Consider the following 13,128-nt stretch of genomic DNA (forward strand, 5'->3'; position numbering starts at 1 on the left):
AGTGCCATGACAGTTTACAAATGCCATGGCAATATCAGGAAGTTATCCTATATAGTCTAAAAACTGGAGAGACCCTCAATTCCGGGGTAAAAGGGTAAAGATTTTACCCCTTTCCTGGGAAAGCTCATCAATAATTCATCCCTCGTCTAGCATATAATCAATAAATAACTATAATTATACCAATCCAGCAGCCCATACCACTGCTCTGACTATGGAGTAGCCATTCTTTTATGCCTTTACTTTCTTAATAAACTTGCTTTCACTTTGCACTGTGAAATCACCCTGAATTCTTTCTTGCACGAGATCCGAGAACCTTCTCTGGGGGTCTGGATCAGGACCCCTTTCCTGTAAGAGTCTGATGCTGGAGCTCAAATTCTATAGGTCAGACAATCAGGATGGGAAAATGGATGTGAAGTAAGACACAGAAAGAAAACACTGGAACCCACAAATACAAGCCTTTGAACCTGGTAGAATGGGTGTCTAAGAAAAGCTGGGACATTTATTCAACACACACACCTGCCTGGAAGTCAGAAAAACTAAATGCTTTGAAAGAAATGTGGAACAGTTGCAGGCCTGGCTGCTGCCTCACAACAATAAAGTGAACCAGCAAATAAGCAACAGTGTGTGAGAGTGAAAACGGCTGTTGCTGTACTTCCGCCCTCCAAATAATCCCAGAAGAATCAATCTCTCATGTGGCCATCCTAACCAGAAACATACCAGAATGAGAATTCTGGGAAATGTAGTTCAATCGAGCCAAAGTGACACAAGGCAAAGTGACCACAATCAGCCTCTTTTCGATTTGGCATACATCCACATTTCATTAAACCATACTTAACCTCCAAATAAAGGTAATAACAAAGTCAGGCCTCTGCCTACCAAACATACAATATCTTGAGGACAATCAAAAGGCAAGCTAACCTGGAAATACATGTCCAGAAAGGCAGTGTGAAGAGGTTTGTGGATCAGCTTCCCAGTCAAACAGCCATATTTGGTAAAAATTACTTTTTAAAAAATTAAGTCTTGAGACATTGTCCAAAGTACATACATTAAACATGAAGAAACATTTATTCAAGAAAATCTATTAAACTGTGGCAAGAACAGCAATAGTCTCTGGCATTTGAGCCATGACCTGCCCATTCCTGTCCTCTCCATACTGGAGGTGATAAGAGAGCCACTTCAGGTGAGTGTGGCCAAAAACACAGAGATCCCCCATACCTCAGCTCAAGAGTTGTGCTATCTCTCCCCAGGACGAACAAGCCAGCAGCATTTATCATCTCCCATAGCTCTGCATTGGCCAAGGTAAATTCCAGATGAGTGCAAACAAAGGGTCAAGGATCTCTAAGCAGCTCCCACTCTCAGAACATAGGCTTTAGCCCAGGAACAGCAAGCTGAGAATACTGAGGTTACAATCATCTTCACCCCAGCTCACTTATTGGATGGAGGCTGCAGACCAGGAGAGGCAAGCCAAAAAGACCAGGAATGACCAACCCTAACTGGCACACTGCTCAAAATATAAGGCAGGGGTTCCCAGGGACTGGCACCAGTCTATGGTCTTTTAGGAACCGGGCTGCACAGCAGGAAGTGAGCAGTGGGTGAGGGAGCATTACTGTCTGAGCCCCGCCTCCTGTCATATCCGTAGTAGCATTAGATTCTCATAGGAGCTCGAACCCTATTGTAAACTGCACATGAGAGGGATCTAGGTTGCACACTCCTTGTGAGAATCTAACTAATGCAGTATTCTGTGAGGAGAAACAGTTTCATCCCCAAACCTCCCCATGCCATCAGTGGCAAAATTGTTTTCCACAAAACAGATCCCTGGTGCCAAAAAGGTTGGGGACTGCTGATCTAAGGGATTCCTTCAGAAAAAATGACCCACTGCCCCAGCTCCATACTCTGGAGCAGTGGCTCAGAGTTTTGTACAGAGAAGAGGTGAGGCATAAGAACAGAATGCTCTGAAGTTCACTCCAAAGGAACTGACTTTATATACAACAGAATATGGGAAGGTTCATGACTAAGGAAGCTCTCATAAACAAAGAAGATTTTGGTTGTAAGCTATTATTAGGAGGCTGATTGCTCCATCAGAGCCAGAAGCTATAGGAAAGCTATAAGAAACGAAAAGGAAAATAGTAACAAGGTAGTCTATAAATTCATAGATGGTAGTTTTGACAGAGACACTAAGGAAATCTAAGGCAAATCCATATCCAGTGTGTCTATTCTGGTAAAATGAATGCCTTCCTTAATCAAAGCAGCCCATTGCCATCAACCTGCCCCCATGTAGCTTGCAGATACCATTGGGGAATAGTGACATATCAGTGTGATCACATTGGATGGCTGATGGGGCACTCATTCGTGGCTATGGTCATATTGGCCTCAGTAAGTGGAAATACATGTATATAACCTCCATCGTACCACCATGACCACTTTATTCATCAACTGATTACATGAGACCTGAGGCTGACTGACATTCACCAAATGAATCATTCTCTTTCTTGATTGTTATAATCCTTCTATAGTGAAGTCACTCTTTGGTGAGCATCCACACACAAATATCTCCAAAGCTTATGCCCATTTGACCATCCAGCAAATGCACCCATCAGACTGCATTAGCTGCAGTCTGAGTTGCTATACACCCATCCTTTTGGTCATCTCTCCTTTCAAACTACATGGACAGCCAGGTATGAACCCTGAATTTGTGTCCACTGGAAGAATTTTGTTTCCTTGCTCCCCTTCAGGGCCTTCTCAGAGGAGGGCTGTAGTGCAGCAGTCATACCTCTTGGACTAGTTCCTGAATTTTCCTTCCTCAGGAAACTGAGCATAGGGATCTCCCCATGAATCCTCAAAAACAGATTGAGAAAGAAAAGACACTGTTTCTGAAGTAGGAGCCATGGGCGTCCTGGCAACTTTTTCATGAAACTTACTTGTGCCCTCAGGGCCCAGTTCCGTCTGATGATGAAGTGCTGGTGTGCATGCCTAACTTTATGGTATCAGGGCCCAGTTCCATCTGATGATGGAGTGCTGGTGTGCATGCCTAACTTTATGGTATCAGGGCCCAGTTCCATCTGATGATGAAGTGCTGGTGTGCATGCCTAACTTTATGGTATGATGTATAGGATTTCGCCCAGATCACGAAGGGCAGTTCAGGTCACATGGTAACTAGGCAGGTCATCGTCAGATGTTCAGTTTCTACTGAGATTCAGTAGCAAACCAAAAGCTGTTCTCAGAAGGAGACTACAGTTTTTCTGCAGAGAATAGCCTGCCTTTGCTCCAAGATCCTAAGTGCTTTGTTGTGTGTCACCTTTAGGGGCCTGATGTAAGCTCCAAATAGAGAAGTTCTCTGTCTGTCATTGACACTTTGAGCATCAATGGATTTGCTATGTCATATGATCCAAGTGGCAGAGCAGCTTGCACAGCAGTTGGACCTGTTGCAAAGGATTCCTTTGTTCTGAGCTTCACTCAAAGTTATTGACCATCAATAAATGTGTCAGTGTACCACACACAAATTCCGAAGATACCTATCAGGGTATTGTTCATTTTTCTTACTGATTGGATGGGCCATATACAGTAACTGGTCCTTCACATTGAAAAGGATATCTCAGCATGGCCCATACCACTGAATAACTGGAAATTTTGGCAAGCTAGCATACTAATTTTTTGTGAGATTTATTTCTCATCATCTGGCATGTAAGTGTCCTACCAATGTGCTCCTTCGTACCTGACCCAATCAGAATTACATAATCAATATAATGGATGAGTATGTACTCTTGTGGAAGGCAACTGTGATCAGGATTCCTGGGCTAGAGATTATAACTTTTTGCTGGGGAGCTGCTATATCCCTGAAGTAGGACAAAGTGTACTATTGGCCTTGCCAGATGAAAATATAATGTTTTTTATAGTCTTTATGCAGGTCAGTAGCTATATACCAGAGAGCAGGGGATGTGTTGCTTTGCTCCAGAAATGAAACAGCAGCTGCAATTTGAGTTTCCATTCAATTAAGTTTACCTAATTCACTGTCATTCTCTGAGATCCATCTGTCTTCTGCATAGGCCAAATAAGCTAGTCAACAGGTGATGTGGTAGGAATCATAACCGCTACATCTTTCAAGTCCTTGTTCGTGCCACTAATGTCTGTAGTGCTTCCAGGAATGTAGTATTTCACTTAGTTTATACCCAATTCATGAAGAGGTAGTTCTAGTGACTTACCTCACTTCACAGGTCAGGAAAGAAACAAGTTCTTGGGTATGTCTCTTCCAATTATGCATTTCAGAAGTGGGTAAGTGATGACAGAGGATGTTTGGGGACCAACTGGGTCCACTGTGTGAGAACCTAAGCCAAAATCCATTGATCACCTGACCTCCAAAAGCCCGTTATTTGACTGGTGGACCACAGTGACATCTTGGATTTCCAGGATTTAATGTGATTTCAGAGCCAGTGTCCAGTAATTCCCTTAAAATATGCAAAAACCCTGGTCAATGGATGCAAGTCCCATGGAGCAATGCTGGGCAGTGATTAGCATGATATATTTGTGGCAGTGTAGCAAGATCTTTCCTCAAGAGGACCCAGCTTTCCTTCCATTCAAGGGGATCTGAGTATGTAAGGTGGCTCAAGTTTGGGAAATGATTAAGAAGCTGTGGCTCTGTTTTTATAAATCAATTTCACTGGACTTAGAGCTTTTCTGCTTACACAATCAAGACTTCAGTACCACCTACAGTTGATTCTTGTTATTCACAGTAGTTATGTTCTACAAAGTCATCATGAATATTGAATTAGCAAATACTGGCCCATTGCTCTTAGGAGAAATATAGCATTAGGTTCCTGCAAACCTCTGGTCACAACTTTTTATCAACTGATACATAACCTTATTTTATGTGCTTTTCTGTTTAAAGATACTTGGCCTATGGGCCAAGAGCATTACAACTCATTCCTGAGCAGAGCTGATCTAACATGTGTATTTTTTCTGTAAGGCACAGCACAGCCTTCGTGCACTAAAGAACACTACACAGCACTTTAGTACTATGATGGGGGCCATTTAAACAGCAAAAGCAATCATTAACAAAAAGCACAAAAATGCAGAAAATGTGCCGCCACATAGACCATGAAAAGATCACTTGTTTACAGTATGAGAGCCGAGACAAGAAGGCACAGCTAGGCCTTCTTTGACCTCAACTGGGAATACATGTGTCTGTGAATCAATTTTTTTGCCACTCTGCACACATTTATGTCCACGAATGACCTCAAAAGCAGTGCTAGTGTTAATTTTGATGTTACATAAACTTTAGCAAGTAGGTGAATTTGCAAATACAGAATTAATGAATAATGAGAATTTACTCTGTTTTAGTTTATGGAACACCAAAGTTAGTCAATGTCAAAGAGCTTTGAGCTATACTCTTCTGATTATGACTTTGGCTCTGCTGTCTATTATGATAAGCATGCCCACTTTGTCTTTGTCAATTAAGTGCTTCCATTTGTCCCCTGCCACCATGAAACCTCATCATCCTCATTACTTCTAGGAATCCCAGTCTGATGGCAGCAGTCCCATGGTAAGATCTGGTCTGCAGAGAAGAACCATCACAGAACTCTCCAAGAATATATTTATCAAAGCCATGTGGAAGACAGTATCCTCTGGACCATCCCAGGATGGTAAGCAGATCTTACATGATAAATCCATTCTAGCATTTCAATTTTCATAAGGCTTTGAATTCCTTGTTCTTCTGTGTATGAAGGAGATTTGGGTATTTTAATGTTACTTAGGGTAGGCTGCATTTAGATCTATGTATCAGTCAAGCAGCCAACCAAGGGGTTAGAACAATTTCTAGCTGCTCTCAAGCTAAGACATTAAATTTGGAATTTTTGCTAAGTGGGTTCATATCATTAAGTTCCCTGACCCAATTTAATATTTCTTCCTTAAAGTTCCTTTCCCACAGATACTCTCCAGATTTTTGTCACTATAATTGGAAAAAACGTGCAATTCTTTCTGTCTGTATTATACCTCTTCAAAGGTTATGCTTTTACCATATCCACTGGTGTCTACTGGGACTTGAGTTTGATTCTAGGTCTAGAAGCAAGGAGAGGATGTGGAGGTATATCCTGAGAAGGATCAGCAGTGCCTTGCACTACCCAGGGGAAGCCCTTACAGGTTCTTCAGTCAAGGAGAGGCTAACCACCTCAAGCAAGAATAGAAAGGCTGCTTCAACTGACAAACAAGGCTTGGGGAAATATAGGGGATCAAGCACTCCAGCATCCTCAAATCTGCTCATATGTCCCTACCCCTATTTTCACAAACCCACTCCTTCCCTAATCAATGCCTTAACTTTAACAGGAGACCTTATGTGGTTGGGGAATCATTTGCATTGCAATTCAGTCACGCTCAAGATTAAAATTTGATTTTGATTTTCACAAATCTCAGCTCTATAACTACAAAACATAGAGGAATCATAGAAGCTTTCCAGTCCCTTGTGCAGACTTTGAGCTGGAAATGTAAAGTTCTGCACCTGTCATGTACTTTCCCCTCAAGGTTTCCAGCATAGTTATAAGCAACCAACCAACGCCATTATACTCAGTTTTTTAGTAAAAGCTTTTATGACAGCAAATACATGGTCACCAGAGCCTGGCCATCTGTAAGTACTTGATTACCAGTATCTAAAAGTGATAACTTATGTAACTGCTTTTCCATTGCATGACATAGTCTAGCCCTCTATACCACTGGAAACATATAATGACCTTCATATGTAATCAGATCAAAGAACTAATTTCAGAAAACCCAGAACAAATTCAGATTAATCACTCTTAGGATTCTGTTCTTCTAGAACTATTTCTGCCACCAAACTAGTATCAGACTTTCATTAGAGAAGCAGTATAGATATGGATATAGACACAGATAGATACTAAGCAATTTAATATGGAGATTTGACCTTATGAAATCTGGGGAGCTGATTAAGCAATTGTCTTTGCATTTAATTCTAAACCTTGAAGTCCACTACGCAAGCAATTGGGAAGGAAAGATGGACCTAATGTGGTAGAGAGAAGGAACCACCTAGAACTCATAAGCATGAGCTGGAGCCCACAAGGACAAACTGAGACCTGTCAGTCCTTTTTGTGTGTGTGACCTTGGTGTAAAAGGTGTCCTCCAGAGGCAAGGGCCCACCTTCATGGAGCTAAGCACATACACCCAGGAGTCAGAGAAACTAAAGAAGAATCTGGCAGAAGACAGAGCAATTGCCAGCCTCACTAATGGCTCACACCAATATAGGCGACATGTCAGTAACTTGTCAGTAACATATATGAGCTACAGAGTGGTTAATGCTTCATCCCCAGTCTCTAAATCTCTCACAAGAATATATCTTGATCTTATCATAACCAGAAACATGCAAGAAAGGAAATTTCAGAAAATTAGTTCACCCTTACAAAGTCGACACATTACAAAGCCACCACAGTGTCATTAAAACTCCACTCTGAAGAATGTAACATTCAGAGCCAAATGAGATTGCTGATGCCCATTCCTGGGAAGACAACACCACCAAAAAAAATGAGACAAGCTGGTTTAATTACAAAGGGAATGGGCAGGATGAAACAGGCCCCTCAGGGAGACATAAAAAAGGAACAAAGAAGGAGTCAAAAAAGATACTTCTAGCACTACTTCAAAGTAGTCTCTACACAGACTAAATGTGATCTGAAAGGAAGAGTCAAGAAATGTTTACACTCTGGACTCCAAGTATATTTCTAGGCAGCTTGAGTATGCCTGGATTCTTTCAAGTGAAGAGCTGAAACTATATGCCTTTTCCAGTCTTGGTAAATTCTAATAGCAAATTTATAATTCATGATGCAGGATTTTTCTCTCCTTAGTTCAGCTAAAATCCGGGTTCTTTTCTCACAACCAGAAAGAATTAGGCACACGGACACATTGAAAGGTGAGGGGGATGCAATTTATTAAGTGAACAGGAAAACTCTCAACAAAAAGAGGAGTCCTGCACGCAGGTTTTCCACCTCACAATACTTGAATACCAGGCCACCACACAGGAGCTGAAGAGGCCCAGCTCCTGCCCTGCATAAAGTGTGAATTCCTGGTGGCTCCACCCCATCCTCCCAGTGCACATGTGTGCCCTTAGTCTGGGCCACTCTACATTGATTTATTTCCCTTACTGAGAATGTGTTAAGGGACAGAATTTTTCACCATGGGCATGTTTAGGCAAGCTGCCTGTGCACAATGACTTGGGCAACATTTGGCTGTCTCCTGCCTCTATCATTAGGACATAAAATATGCTCTTCTCTCATATAAAATGCTTCCACTCGCATGCCTTCAGAAACTTTTTTTAGCCAGAGCACTAGCTTTGTGCAAAACCTTCAACACTATCCAGGCAATCTTAGACCCATACTAGTAATTTTACCAGGACGAAGATCCCTGCTGTAGTGAGGAAACCAAGTTAAAGCAATTGATCCATAGAGTCATTAGCACTCAGCTAAAATTGCCCAGATCATTATAGGACTCAGATTACAAAGGGAGTGGCCAGTGGGTGAAGAGGTGTGGAGTTCCCAAAATGGCAATTATCAGCATAGTGCTCTGACCCATTTTCAATATCTCATTACCAACTTGATAGCAAGAGAGCCTGTGTGATCAGCATGGAATGTGAAGACATTAAGAAGCAAATGTTATTATCTACAAAGTTATAGAAGCAGAAATAATTTAGAATAATTTAGGCACACTACTTAGAAAATGTAAAGTCCATAGGTCCAAAAATTTTAAAACATAAGTCTGGTTCAAAGACTGCAAATATTGACATTCTAAAAAATAAATAAAATAAATTTGACATTCAAAATAAAACAAACAAGTAAGAAACTATATAGTATTGTTTGTCAGATCATTTCAATTAACTAACACTTGATCATGGGAATAACATTTTAAGTTATGTATTGTTATGTAGCCTCATGTGTAGATGTAGAGAAAACAACAGTTTGGTCGGATACTTTTAAGACCAATTAAGGAATGAGTTATAAGTCTCATTACTTTCATTCTGAATTTAACATGCAAATAAAAAAGTAGGCACTACCAAACTTACAGCCAACCATTTCAACTATTCAGCCACATGACTTTGATCAATACCTGTAGAATAGACTTTATACTCCTCAAAGTGATTTGCAAAGCAAAGACACTTTTTCGGAGAGGAGGAGTCCATATCCTTGAAACTCATAAAAGTGATTTAAAGGAGTGTTTCAAGTCCAAGTTGTCTTTCCCTTTCATCACACTGGAGCACCTTGTTAAACAGTAAGTAATGGTAAAAGAGCATTTAACAATCTGCTTCACGTGCACCTCTTTTCCAGCCAAATTGCACCTACAAAGCTAAAACAGAACCTCTCTGGATTCTCAACAAACATGAACTGAATATTTTATGGTTTGTGCAGTAGTTACAGTGTGTTGCCATTTCTTAATTAGCAGGTATATGGATGCCTTTCTTTCATCTCACGTTATTATTGTTGCAGTAATTCAATAAAAGTATCCTAAGCATTTACATTGTGGAGCATTTTTATGATTTATACCAACAGAATGGCATACACAGTGTTGTACATCTCCTTTAAAAGTCATCACTTTATTTCATATTCTCATATTCCTTTTAAGAACAAGAAATATTGTAGTTTTCAGGACATGCTTTTACTTTTTATCATTTCTGTCTATCTGTGAATTTCATTCTTTCACATATTCCTTAACAATCCTCAAATCGATTCTGCTGAATGGTGGCAATGTTTTTCTGAAATCTCTCATGAGAGAGTAATGAATTGTCCTCTTAATTCACTCCATTAGATTTTTATTTTAAAAAATAAGCAACATTTTCCCCTGTCTGGTCACTAAGTAGATTTACACTCAGCCTCTTCAAAATGACTCATGAATAGTCAAAAACACAAGTCTTCTATAGAGAAATAAAATATATGTGTAAAGGAAAATTATTATAATATCTTTTTAGTATTGATACAGGAGTGGGGCAGGGAAGTGCTGAGAAGGGAAGAATGTGGTCCCTGGCTAGGCTCCACCCCAGGCCTGTGCCCACGGACCTAGGTGAGGACAAGCACTCCTGCTTTGGCGTGGAAATGTTGCGTTTCCCAAGACCACTCTGGCCTGCCATGCCCCCATCCTGTGCCTATGAAAACCCCGAGACCCCAGCAGGCAGAGACACAAGCGGCTGGACGTTGAGAGGAATGGGTCGGCGGAAGAAGACACAAGCAGCTGGGCGTCGTCCTGCTTCAGTATGACATTCTTCAAAACCATTTCTAACTTCAAGGGTCAAGGAAACAGGGTTCAGTTGAACAAAATCGTCACGTAAAACATGTCGTAGACCTTCAAGTTGTTTCCCTTTACACTGTTCTACTTATTTGTAACACAATAGAGTCCTAGTGATTTGCTTTGGCTTTGAGACTTCTTCATTTGCATAGCCCTGCTACACCCACTTGTCTGCCTTTGCATTTATCCTGCAACCTCTCTACTTGGCCTCCTGTAAACATGTAATAGAAGCAGCAAGTAGCAACTTTAGAGAAATGATAAAGAGATTTTTTTGAAGTACTATTTGGTGTCTATAGCATCAAAATTAGAAATATCAAATAAGAGATTTGGGGATGATATTCAGTTAACTTTAAGATGTTGTTTCAGTGATCAGCAAAGACACCAGAAGTAGGAGACAGAGGCTGAGCTCTGGTCTGGGCCACTGGATGACTACTAGCAGAGTGAGAGGCATTTTAGAGTATAGCATTCTAAGCACCCACATTTATTGTTTCCCAACTAGTTCCTAGAAAAATCTCTTGTGAATACAAGAGAAAGGGAAGGACTATAAGCATTGTTTTAATATCAAGAAACAGAGAAAGCCAGACTTACCTTAAGAATGGATAGGAACATCCTTTCTTTCCCTCTACTAGAAATTTCAGAGAGGAAGAATGACAAGGACCACACAGGGAAAGGGAGAACAATATCAGGGTTGGAACACAAGAGGACAGCAGTGTGGTTCAGGTCAGCATGACTGTCAGAGTAACACAACAGATAACCCCAGTGATCAGAGATATAAATGCAGAACATCAGTTATAGAAAAGCAAGTTTTAAAGGCTACAAAAGAAAATGGACAAAACATTCAAGATTCCATAGAAGGAATAATTATTATAATCATGATCGCTGATACTTCAAATTTGCCAAAAACTGTCTTAAATATTTTGCATATATTATTTCATTAATATCCAAGCCATTCCTATGGGATAGGGACAATTATTATGCACTTTATACGGATGAGGAAATTGAAGGATAGTGAGCTTAAGTTTCTTACCTATAGGTGTAAGAAAGGAAAAAAGTAATATGCTGAACTTTGAAAGGTGGAATTTTAGATACAGTCTGTGCTCTCAATCACTGCAGATTCCTGGCCACAGCAAGAGGAGGCTTGGGTTTGCATGTCCAGGACCTCCATCCTAAGTATTCAGGCACTCTTTTTGACATCATTGCTATTGTTACTTAGGTGTATCTCCTTGGTTGTGTTTCTCCATTCTGCTATAAAAACTGAGAAAACACAGGTGAGTAACAGAAAATACAACTTAATCATGGTGGTCAATAATAGTACTGGCTGTTTTTAATTTTGTTATTCATTCACTTATCTATTTATTCATATATTGAACAAGATACCCCACCCTTTACTTCATTTATCCAGCATGTGTCCTAAGTGGTGAGTAAATAATCCATTAGCACTTTCAGGCCTATGTGCCCACCTCCTTTCTCAGAGGAAGCCATGTACAGCCTGTAATAGTACATGTCTTCATTATTTGTTTCCCAATCACTAATTCAGTAATACAGAAAGAAGGTCACAGTACAGAATTCCTCTGCTACTACAATATAAGTATTAACATATTTTTAGTAGTTCTTTGTGTTCACTGTGAAAATATTTCAATATCAAAATAAAAGGCACAGTTCTGTTGGAACTAATATGCTGATAATTAATGTTTGATAAAATGGTTTTTCTGTAACATTACTGAAATACCAAGTTGAGTCACACAAGCACACATACTCAAAAAGGTTTTGAATTATCAAATATTTCCAATAAAGTGCAAGTGAACAAACATCAGCATGCAAAGAGGGAAAAGCATAATTCTCTAAGACAACTGAAAATTCTGCAAATGTTAAATGCCATTCAGACTTCGTTACATACGAAAAACATTCATGAAGAGATAAATACCCTTTTCAATCAGTTCATACATATTCCCACACAGGTACACTACCTAAAATGTACTGATCAGTGACCAAAATCAATATAGTTATATAAGTTCTATATATAAGCATGCAAAATTGTTATGCTGTTTTACCAGCAAGTGACTCTTAGTTGATCTGAAATGGAAATAAATCTACAATCTACTGCCTCATTTTTCTTCACACCGCCTGATTTTGAAGATGTAGAGTAAATTAAAGGTCACTCAGTGACTCATATCTAAACACCGCATGGTTAATGCTGAACATCTACTTCCTGAGCGATTCAACCAATTACGCTCTGAGCTCCACAATCAATAAAATGTACTGGAGTCTTGAATCCATTGAAGTGCTTTAAAATTCAGCCAGTATAACCCTTCCTGCAAGTGTTCCACTGCTGTTTCCCCAGTGTGTGAGCTCTCCCAGGAGCTGACACAAAGTAGCTGTTCCACACTTTAAAAAGGGAGCACCAGTTGCCAGACTTGAAATTGCGGTGGGGATTACAACAAATTCCCAAACCACACTACAGCAGAAACAAGCAGCTAGACTCATATGTTAGAATAGCAAAATAAGATGGAGGAGACCGAAACTTTTACACCATAGAATCTTTCGTAGCAACTATTAGGTAACATTGATAAGACCTGAAATTAAGGATATTTGGCTATAATAGCAGCTGGGAAGAAAAGTAAACACTTGTAAGTAGGACAATGAATGGCGTGCGCACGCACACAAAGACACACACACACACACACACACACACACTCTCAGCCTTAAAGACTGACACACTGGTCATTTGCCACAACATGAATAGACCTAGAAGACATTAGGCCAAGTAAAATAAGCCAGATACAGACAGAAAAATTTTACATGATCTCACATGTGGAATCTAAAAAAAAAAAAAATCAAACGTATTGAGCTAGATAATAAAACAGT

At 40.0% G+C, this 13,128-nt stretch overlaps 1 long non-coding RNA gene across 3 annotated transcripts in view; it reads right to left on the reverse strand.

Annotated features, from left to right (window-relative positions):
- Positions 1-13,128, reverse strand: part of LOC104006211 (uncharacterized) — a 103,427-nt gene that overhangs the window by 11,171 nt on the left and 79,128 nt on the right. For all 3 annotated transcript variants that reach the window (XR_002943617.3, XR_010156345.1, XR_010156346.1), the window contains one exon: positions 11,291-11,517. This is a non-coding gene — a long non-coding RNA (uncharacterized LOC104006211). The remainder of the gene's footprint in view (positions 1-11,290; positions 11,518-13,128) is intronic.

The sequence above is a fragment of the Pan troglodytes genome, chromosome 3 (assembly GCF_028858775.2).
Source record: "Pan troglodytes isolate AG18354 chromosome 3, NHGRI_mPanTro3-v2.0_pri, whole genome shotgun sequence".
NCBI lineage: Eukaryota > Metazoa > Chordata > Mammalia > Primates > Hominidae > Pan > Pan troglodytes.